General features: G+C 32.3%; 1 long non-coding RNA gene across 1 annotated transcript; it reads left to right on the top strand.

The window, feature by feature from the left end:
- Positions 1-2,012: 2,012 nt before the first annotated feature.
- On the top strand, positions 2,013-7,696 carry LOC111711055 (uncharacterized). Its single transcript, XR_002767177.1, has 3 exons — positions 2,013-2,648; positions 6,713-6,813; positions 7,308-7,696. It is a non-coding gene; the product is annotated as an uncharacterized LOC111711055 (long non-coding RNA).
- The last annotated feature ends 3,705 nt before the right edge of the window (positions 7,697-11,401 follow it).

Raw genomic sequence — 11,401 nt, 5'->3', positions numbered from 1 at the left:
AAAGAGTGTACTCTGTGGTCATTTCTAGTTTAGTATTCCTCGCCAAATCTCAATTTTATGCAGTTAGAGTAAACAAAGTGAGTAGGCAAGTGGTTTCCAGCACAAGCAGAGAATACATCTATTTTATATATCATATAAGAAAAGAAGTATTCAACACATAGTACTGTATACATAGTATATGTTTTCTTTTTTCTCTAAAAAAACGTGTTTTATTGCTTTTGGTCGTCAATAAAGCCAATAAAAATATTTTGTTTTCGTGTCATAGAATATATTTTTCATAAAAGAAGTGTTAATGAGCTCATTCTCCTTTTAACAGATTATTTTCTTTACAAAAAAAGACAAATTAACCACAAATGACGAGGTTAACTACAAATGACGAGGTTAACTACAAATGACGAGGTTAACTACAAATGACGAGGTTAGCCACAAATGACGAGGTTAACTACAAATGACGAGGTTAACTACAAATGACGAGGTTAACTACAAATGACGAGGTTAACCACAAATGACGAGGTTAACTACAAATGACGAGGTTAGCGACAAATGACGTGGTTAACCACAAATGACGAGGTTAACCACAAATGACGAGGTTAGCGACAAATGACGAGGTTAACTACAAATGACGAGGTTAACTACAAATGGCGAGGTTCGCCACAAATGACGAGGTTAACCACAAATGACGAGGTTAACTCCAAATGACGAGGTTAAACACAAATGACGAGGTTAACCACAAATGACGAGGTTAACCACAAATGACGAAGTAAACCACAAATGACGAGGTTAACCAAAAATGACGAGGTTAACTACAAATGAAGATGTTAACCACAATTGACGAGGTTAACAACAAATGACGGGGTTAACTACAAATGACGAGGTTAACCACAAATGACGAGGTTAACTACAAATGACGAGGTTCGCCACAAATGACGAGGTTAACCACAAATGACGAGGTTAACTACAAATGACGAGGTTAAACACAAATGACGAGTTAGCCACAAATGACGAGGTTAACCACAAATGACGAGGTTAGCGACAAATGACGAGGTTAACTACAAATGACGAGGTTAACCACAAATGACGAGGTTAACTACAAATGAAGAGGTTAAACACAATTGACGAGGTTAACCACAAATGATGAGGTTAACCACAAATGACGAGGATAACCACAAATGACGAGGTTAAACACAAATGACGAGGTTTACTACAAATGATGAGGTTAACCACAAATGACGTGGTTAACCAAAAATGACGAGGTTAACTACAAATGACGAGGTTAAACACAAATGACGAGTTAGCCACAAATGACGAGGTTAACCACAAATGACGAGGTTAGCGACAAATGACGAGGTTAACTACAAATGACGAGGTTAACCACAAATGACGAAGTTAACCACAAATGACGAGGTTAAATACAAATGAAGAGGTTAAACACAATTGACGAGGTTAACAACAAATGACGGGGTTAACTACAAATGACGAGGTTAACCACAAATGACGAGGTTCACCACAAATGACGAGGTTCACCACAAATGACGATTCAAGGTATACATTTGGCTTTTGGCTTCAATTGTTATATTTAGAGAGTTCCGAAAAACATGCATTATTGCTGGGAAAAATATAACTTTTTCAATATTTAAGGTCGTCTCTGAAGTCTCGGTCTATGTTGAGAACCTTAAGCATAATTGATTAATCTGATGAGACTGATGAGGGAAAAATATGAAGATTCGTTCCCCTACAGCTCTTTGGGTGAAAAGATAACAGGAAAAATGACTGAAATTATTATTTCTCAGGATTAATTCAATTTCCGGTTTATGGTTTATGGTTTCAAGCTGAATGATGGTTGAAAGTAGATGGAGTTGGGGCGGGGTGAAGAGGGGGCGGCTTTTAAAGCCGTAATTCAACAAAAACTGTTTATTGTCCATCATAAAGATATATGACACTGATGACACTGCAAACTAGACAGAAATAGAAGGTAACATTTTTGCGACATTACTGGTAGCTCCTCTCGACATTACTGGTAGCTCCTCTCTGCACAAGTATGCGACATTACTGGTAGCTCCTCTCTGCACAAGTATGCGACATTACTGGTAGCTCCTCTCTGCACAAATATACAACATTACTGGTAGCTCCTCTCAGCACAAGTATGCGACATTACTTGTAGCTCCTCTCTGCACAAGTATGCGACATTACTGGTAGCTCCGCTCTGCACAAGTATGCGACATTACTGGTAGCTCCTCTCAGCACAAGTATTCAACATTACGTGTAGCTCCTCTCTGCACAAGTATGCAACATTACTGGTAGCTCCTCTCTGCACAAGTATACAACATTACTTGTAGCTCCTCTCAGCAAAAGTATGCGACATTACTTGTAGCTCCTCTCTGCACAAGTATACAACATTACTGGTAGCTCCTCTCTGCACAAGTATGCGACATTACTGGTAGCTCCTCTCTGCACAAGTATACAACATTACTGGTAGCTCCTCTCTGCACAAGTATACAACATTACTGGTAGCTCCTCTCTGCACAAGTATGCGACATTACTGGTAGCTCCTCTCTGCACAAGTATACAACATTACTGGTAGCTCCTCTCTGCACAAGTATGCGACATCTCTGTAGAAGTATGCGACTTTATTGCTCCTCTCTGCACAAGTACGAAAAGTAAATTTATTTGGATGAATTGAATTAAATTAAATTGAATTGAAAACCTTTTTGTTCTTTTCAAATTTCTTCAATAAGATGAGTTATGTTAAAAACCTATCAGATTTTAATCTCAAGTTTATTTTACTTTAGTTTGACGTGATGACGAATACATTTGGGACTTGATAATATTAAAGCGAGCGTTCGCAAAAAAATAAAGGTGGTATATATTGACGTCAACTAGAATTCGATATCGATTTTACTAATTTTACCTCTATAAAGGAGAAAATTGTTAAAGACGACTCATACCGAAGAGCACAGGAGTTTTTGCCACGCACTCACATTTTCCAATCCCTATATCTTTGAAACATGATGGTGTGAACCCTTGATATTTAAAGCGTAGATTATTAAATCTAAAAGAATGTTTAGTTAGAAATATCTAAGGTTTACGACATTTGATTGTAAAGATGTGGGGATTTTTAAACCAGAGTTTGTTACAAAGACTCAATTCCTTTAAAACTACTCATTCATACTTACAATTCGATGAACACATATAGTTGATATTTCAAAATATTTTTTAAATTTTTTTTATTTATATTTCGATTACAAATTGTTTTTTTTTACGGCTGGCACTGGATTTCCGAACTTTTATGGAAAATATGAAAATGACGTCTTCTTTATTAAAAATCATCGAAACATGAATGAATGCTTTCAAAAGTAACTCTCGGATCATAAAAATAAAAGGAAAACATTATTAAATATCAAATATATATACGAATACATCGATTTGAATTCGACAATTGTAGGTTATAATATCCGAATGATTAGTTTTAAATTTAATTGAATTATTTATCATCTGAGGAAAAAAAATGCAATTTGTATGGACTAACGTTCTTGGGTTATATTCGATATCAGCCTATACCCCCCTTTAATTTTTCGCGAACACTTCCTTTAACGTTGCAGTATTGCAATGAAAATATTCAGTTTAAGTTAACATTTTTCTTGTCATTTTTAGAGGATCGTTACGATCGTTGCATTGACAATCTTCACCAAATAATTTGGGAGATTGGAGGTTTTTTATCCGGGTAAAATACTCTTTATCAACCTAAGACTTGTGAAAAACGATTCATCTTGTTTAACATTAAAATTTATTCCCCTGAAAACACAATTTTTTATATTGTTCCCCCCCCCCCCCTCCCCCTCCCCGATAGAGTATTAAAAAAGCTTTCTATAAACAGGGTAAGTAAAAAAACCGGGATAATATCGATGTTTTGCACAAAAAAATCTAAATTTTGTTTGCTTCGGATTTTAGGTATTGAAATTTGACAACAAAAATTATTGAAAAAAAATATTCACGAAACTAACGAAAACGAAACGAAAAAAATCTTATTTAAAAAAATTTGATCTGAATATGTTTATTCGATTGTTTTTTTAAATTTCATGAACATTCACAAAGACAAACAATTTAATGTGGAAATCTGCAAGCATTAGGTATTTGCTACTGAATTTTCAACAGATTAGAAGGCGTTTAAACCGTAGAATACACACAAAATTCGGAAATAATTTTAACCGTAGAATACACACAAAATTCGGAAATAATTTTAACCGTAGAATACACACAAAATTTGGAAATAATTTTAACCGTAGAATACACACAAAATTTGGAAATAATTTTAACCGTAGAATACACACAAAATTCGGAAATAATTTTAACCGTAGAATACACACAAAATTCGGAAATAATTTTAACCGTAGAATACACACAAAATTCGGAAATAATTTTAACCGTAGAATACACACAAAATTCGGAAATATTTTAACCGTAGAATACACACAAAATTTGGAAATATTTTAACCGTAGAATACACACAAAATTTGGAAATAATTTTAACCGTAGAATACACACAAAATGGAAATAATTTTAACCGTAGAATACACACAAAATTTGGAAATAATTTTAACCGTAGAATACACACAGATTTGGAAATAATTTTAACCGTAGAATACACACAAAATTTGGAAATAATTTTTTCGATTTTCTCATGCATTCAATTATTGATTATTTTTTTTGATGAAAATAATAGACTAAACACATTTTTTTTAATGTTAAAAATGGCATTTTTTATGTCACTTTTCTATGTTTTTTTTTACCTAAAATCTGACGCATAAACAAATTTTGAAAATTTTGTGTAAAACATGGCTATCCCTTTTTTATACTCCCCCTGTACGTTTATTGCTTTCTTTAGATTTATTTGCCTTGTCAATGTCAAAACAATAGATAAATTTCAATAGATAAATATTTGGCAAAAAATTCCGTAATTTTAACAATTATCAGTCGATTTATCATTTTCTGTCTTCATTTCTACCACAGTTGAATTCTATTAATGTATTTGTAATTGTTTCAACATTGTAGTTAACCTCCAGACAGTTTATTGATTTAATGTCTTATTAAATGCAGATTTTGCATTTTTCTTTCTTTTTACTTAATCCTGTGTTTAAGCATTTAGTTTAATTCCCCAAAGAAACGAAGTAAATTATATCTTTTTCTATTTTTTTGGTTCATAAATTCTCTTTATCTTTTATTCCGTGAATATATGTCCCATCATGTTAATTAAATCTAACATATTTATATATATTATATATACAATATATTTCATTATTAACACTGCAACCTAATATCAGTCGGAAAATGTCACAATGTTCTTTGTCGGAAAGATTAAAGGGACTGTAAAGAAAAAAAATTAAAGGGGGTATAGGCTGAAAGCTAATCACTTTAGGTCTTGATCGCGACCCATTAAAGTACGTTATATCTGATGTTCCTGTCTCGAGAAATTTATTAAAAACTGCATCTAATTTATATAAAAATTCATATATATACAAATTTGTATAGGTTTGGTAGGTTTATAGGAGATCATATTCAGCAAAACGCAAAAAAATCTGAAAACGAAGATATCCCAGAGAAACCTAATTGTTTCTTAGGTTTTCTCCAACTACTACTTATACTTTTTAAAATTTTATTTTTATTTTTAATAGGTTTGATTGATAATATTATTAAGTCCGTATGACGTCATCAGAATTCCTACCAATAGTAGTGCAGTATACTGGTCACGTAATATATATAGACAAAGACACTAGACCAGTTTACTGCACTTCCATTGGTGGCAATTCTGTTGCATATATATGAATTTTCGTATATATTTGACACAAATTTATATTGATTTCTCGAGACCAGAAACATCCCCCAAAAATAAGGAATATTATGAAATATCAACTACATACAAATGCATCGAATTGAATTCGACGTTTATACAGGGTGTCCCACGAAACATGACAGTTAGGTGATATAGTTTAGAATGTCTTCATCCATAATTTTTTAAGTTGTTTGATAACAATTAGACAATAATACAAATATTATATGGGAGTCATGTTGTAGTAAAATTGGTTTCAAAGTAAAATAAGTTTCAAAAAAAGATTTTTTTTAAACAAAATAAACTGCAAAAAGCCTTTAATATCTAATAAAGTATATGATAGACGACTTTCATAACTATTTACTAACTGTCATGTTTCGTGGGACACCCTGTAGGTTGTAATATCTGGGTGATTACTCTTTAATTAAATTTAATTATTTTCTATCTGAGTGGAATAATGCAATCAGTGAATTATCAGATAAAAGTAATATTAAATTCGATATCTTCCTAAACCCCCTTTCATTTTATCGAATTCAATTCGATATCTTCCTATACCCTCTATACGTTTCTATACTCCCTTAATCTTATCGAATTCTATTCGATATCAGCCTATAACCCCCTTTCACTTTATCGAATTCATGATTCGGTTTCAGCCTATATCCCCTTTCATTTTATCGAATTCAATTCCGATATCTTCCTATACCCCCTTTCATTTTATCGAATTCAATTTGATATCAGCCTATAACCCCCTTTCACTTTATCGAATTCAATTCCGATATCTTCCTATACCCCCTCTTATTTTATCGAATTCAATTCCGATATATTATTCTAAATTCCCTTTTATTTTTCCGAATTCAATTCGATATCAGCCCAAACCCTTTTTGCTAGAAGGAGATGGCAGGTTTTAGCAGTGAAAGATGTGAATGATATCATGTGAAAGTTTCCTGGGTCGTCTGTCGGTCCTTTCTTGTGTATTAATTTGAAAAAAGGTATAAATACTAAAGTTTGTAATTTATTTAAAAATTTATGATTAATTCCAAAAGAAAGAAGGCTGAAGACCTATTTGTAATAATTATAGACAATTTAAAATACAATTAATCAAAAAGACAGAAAACTGAAACTCATATATTATTGATAAAAATATACAAGATACTAAACTACAATTTATTGTAGAAAAACTAGAAATTTCAGGGGGGGGTTAATTCACCCTGTACTTGAGTTTTCTGAATATACTCCTGTAAACTGAGTGTTTTTAACTCTTAAAAAAGTGTAAACCCACCACTTTGTTGTACTGTCACTGTACTGCAGTCATATCTGAATATCTGAAAATATTCTTTGTGTTTTTGTGTAATATTTTATGATTATTGGCTTGATTACAGTTTTTTAATGCCTGATGGGTATAATACTTTTGTTTGATAAGAAATGGTTTATATTATGCTCGTCAATGCTTTTTCTGTGACCCTTAAAAGTTTTATTTTACTAGACTGAAGTACTGTTCCATAATAAAACTTGAAGCCTTTTCCTGTGTTTTGATTCATCATGAGAAGGAATGAGAGTAGAGGTGCTTACGGTTCGGACCAAAGAAACTCGGCACGATACTTGATTTTTGTATAACCCAGGGCAACGCCAGTTGCGAAACATGTTATGTATATGTATATGTTATATTAAAGCATATTAGGTTTATTGATTGATTATAACTGACCTTTTAAAAATGGGAATGAGTTTATTACATTAGAGGTTATTGATTATATGATGACGACAACATTGGGTAAATTATCTTACTTATTTAGGTCTATATTGTCCTGCCTGCATATTGCATCAAAATTTTCATTTTTTAACCCTATTCCTGCTGGGGGGGGGTCAATTTGACCCCCCCCCCTGTAGTTTTTTTTACATAACTCCAAAAGTATTGGTCTGAGGCTGTTGAAATTTTCTGACTTTTTTTACATACCCAAAGCCCTCCCTTTAGGCCTAAAACTGGGCTTTAACACTAACTGCCTGAGTCCTCAGGCACACTGCCTGAATGACTGCTTTTGCCTGTAACAAACTAAATCTTTGTTTTGACCCACTTTCACTTGTCAGATTTTGATAAAATTTAGCTTTTTGGAAAGCCTATGACATAAGGAAACGGATTGCACAAGTTTTGCGAAAAAAAATTGCAAATTTTTTGCAAACAACCTGTCAAAGAAAATTTACACATTTTTAGTTTTTCTTGATTAAAAATCAGGTTTTTTAAAATTTTGCAACAATTTTTGCATATTTGAAATGGCATGGTCAAGGGCTTTTCAAAAATGTATAATTTTTCATTTTTTGGACAAATTCTCTGAATTACTTGAGTTTTGAGACAGTAAACTTTAAACACATATTATCCTTCCGAGCTAGAAATATTTAAACAGACAGTGTCCGAATTTAATGAATTTGAGCCGTGTCTCAAATCCCCTAAAAACCGGTTTCAATTGAGCGCCTGCTTAAATCTTGAAAAATTGAATACAATTCTAAGTGGAACCAACCAGATTTAAGCCGCTGCTCAAATTCTTTAAATTCGGTCTCAGGATGAGTAAAAGGAATGCTAACCAAACTGATTAGATTCAATCAAAGTGGAGCAATTCATTGTTAAACTCAATTTACCTTTTTTTAAAATTACAAGCTCTGCGCGACAACCCGGCCATGTTCAAATACATAAATAAATATTGGGTAACACAATATTCTGTAAAACTGAACTACGTTGTACTATCTACTTTTGTAAACTTCTACATAAAACCCATTATTCATTTGAACTGAGCTTCAATGGAATACATGATTAGCTTAATCATGTTATATATATAATGATGTACATCTTAATTGTGCCTATCTTAACTGTGCTGTAAATTCGTAACCTGATTGTCTTAATCATGTGATATTGATAACGACGTAGGAATTATAATTACTTCTATTAAACTTTAACTTGTGACATATAAACCTCAAACACATTGGTTGATATTGAGACTTTGCTTTGATTTCTGCGAGATAGTAATTTGGTTCTTGTTCAAACATACAAGCTGAGATCGTGCCCATTGGATTTCAAGCTTGTGTCCATGTTGACATTGATAGCTGACAATTTTGTACCCATTGGTTTGGTATTGATCGATTACTAGTTAGTGCCAGTGTTGACATTGGTAGGTGACGAGTTCTTATTGCAACATACAAGCTGAAATTGTGCCCCTTGGTTTGGTATTGATTCGAGCTAGTGTTCGGTTGACATCAATAGGTCATGAGATTATGCCCATTGGTTTGGCATTGATCGATTACTAGCTTATAGTGTCTGGTAGACATAGATAGATAACTGACGAGTTTTCATTGAAACATACGAGCTGAGATCGTGCCCATTAGTTTGGCAGTGATAGTTTACAAACATAATGTGCGGGTTTAGACATTGGCAGCAATGTGAAACTGAGGTGTACTTGGATAGATTCATGTTCAAGAGCAGTTTATGGAGTAGGGTATTTACTACAATATTGCCAAGTGTTAACGTTTTTAGATTGATATAAAGAACGAGATAGATAAACACCAACTATTGAAATTTAATTGTAACTATCGTAAGGATGTACTATGTATAATGATAAAAGATAAAAGTAATTGTTTCTTTATCTATTCTAAATATAGTTTAATCCAATTTACTTTTTAATCCGCAACATTTACGGAATAAAAATCCTCTTATATTTCATGATTTTTCGTTTTATGATCTAAATTTTAACAAGATTAAAGAAGTTTTTAACTTATAAATTTAATTTAGAATAACTCTTAAGAGCACTCAAAAATAGATCGACTGTTTTAATTTATCAGCATTTTCAAACATTCAGAGGAAAAGGAAATTTCCATCTTCTGCCACTTTTAGAAAGTAAATATTGATATTTATTCTTTTTTGTGACAGATATTTTTTAAAAGCCCTTGAAAATGCATGAATTTTGCAAACTAAGTGTTAAGCAATTAAACGTGCTTAAGTAGATTAAGGTTTAAAGGGTACCGTTGTAAATCGGGGATCCTTCTCTTCAATAGAAGGTCACTTGAAATTACGCTTACAGTCCCTTTAAATTTTAAAGTTTTATTCCGTTGATATACGGGAAGTTCATCAAATCAAATATTAAATCAAATCCGAGTTTGAGAAACATCATACTTACCTCATGTTCACCTCAAGATGAATCTACTAAATTAAGGGAGATTCGTGGGCTTAGAGCTAGTGATAAGCGTACTTAACTCTAATTGCAGTTTACGGCTAGATAATAGATAACTGAGAAATGATTCAAAGAAAGGGTGTACTGTAATCTTGCCAGGCTACATTTGTTGCATAAAACGTGCTGGGTTAACACTGGGTGGTGGGTAGCCTGACTGGACAGTACAACAGTACATGTTGTACCGGCACGGATCATGAAACTTTTAGACTGGGGTGGGTGGGTGAGTGCGATCAAAGTACCAATGCAAGGAAAGTTAATTGCGTACGTACATATTGAAACCAGTTCTCTCTGGGCGGAATTTGTAAACAAGAATATATGCATCAGTGCTCGTCTAGTATCCGAGGGGATAAAAACATTTAATTTTGATAATTTTGAAAATTCACATGATAGTTTATTAAGACCAGAATATGTCATAGATTAGTTTTGCGAAAATGGATTCCATGTCAGGCTTCGACATCCGTCTTGTGTTTACTTTTCCGCCCAAAGAAAGTACACTGCAGTATAAAAAATGTATACACCTCTGAAATAAATTTCCTTGAGTCCGATATAAACAGCAAAGTAATCCAACTACTCCTTCTTTCTGTTAACTTTTTATTTAATAGTTTTCATGCTTGTATTTAATGCACCATAATATTTCTTAATTTTCAAATTTGCTTAAATATGGTGGGAATACAGCAGCAGGTATCAGGCAATATTCAGGACATAGCATGAAATAGTTAGAAATTACAATCATTAAATAAACAGTTCACATAAATGAAAATGCCGCTTAGGATATTTTCCAGAGTCTATTTTGTGTATAATGCCTGATTTTTTTTTACACAGCCTGTAAATGATTTGAATTATTTTTATTTTTAATTTAAAAGATATGTTTTTTTCAGTCTTTTCTTTTTAACACAATGAAAAGGCTTTATATTGGAGCACTAGATACATACACCCTGCCATATCATCACAAAACAATGAAATATATAACATATAAAAAATAAACAATTTAAAATTCCGTGATGGTGTTGGGCCAAAACTAAAAAAAAAAAAAAATTTTTAAAGCAAGACATTTAAAAGATGGTTTGTTAAATAAAATGAACCATAAGTTACTCAGCTGCTTTTGATTTAACAGTTTTGATTGAACTGATTTTTAAGATTTTTATCTAAATTCTCGGATTTTTATTTACACATTAGAAAATATATAAGAAAGTAACAGTCACAAAACTCTTTCAACTCATACCCTTATACAATTTTTATTTATATTCTAAACAAAAATTAATTACAATTTTATATGTTCTTTTTATACATTTTTTTTGTATCAATATGTTATTTATTTTGATGCAATTGATTAAAGAAAAAACTTTTAAAATTTCTTTCCAGATTA

Source organism: Eurytemora carolleeae, unplaced genomic scaffold (genome assembly GCF_000591075.1).
Source record: "Eurytemora carolleeae unplaced genomic scaffold, Eaff_2.0 scaffold1118, whole genome shotgun sequence".
Classification (NCBI taxonomy): domain Eukaryota; kingdom Metazoa; phylum Arthropoda; class Copepoda; order Calanoida; family Temoridae; genus Eurytemora; species Eurytemora carolleeae.
This window is presented reverse-complemented; position numbering and strand designations above follow the sequence as displayed.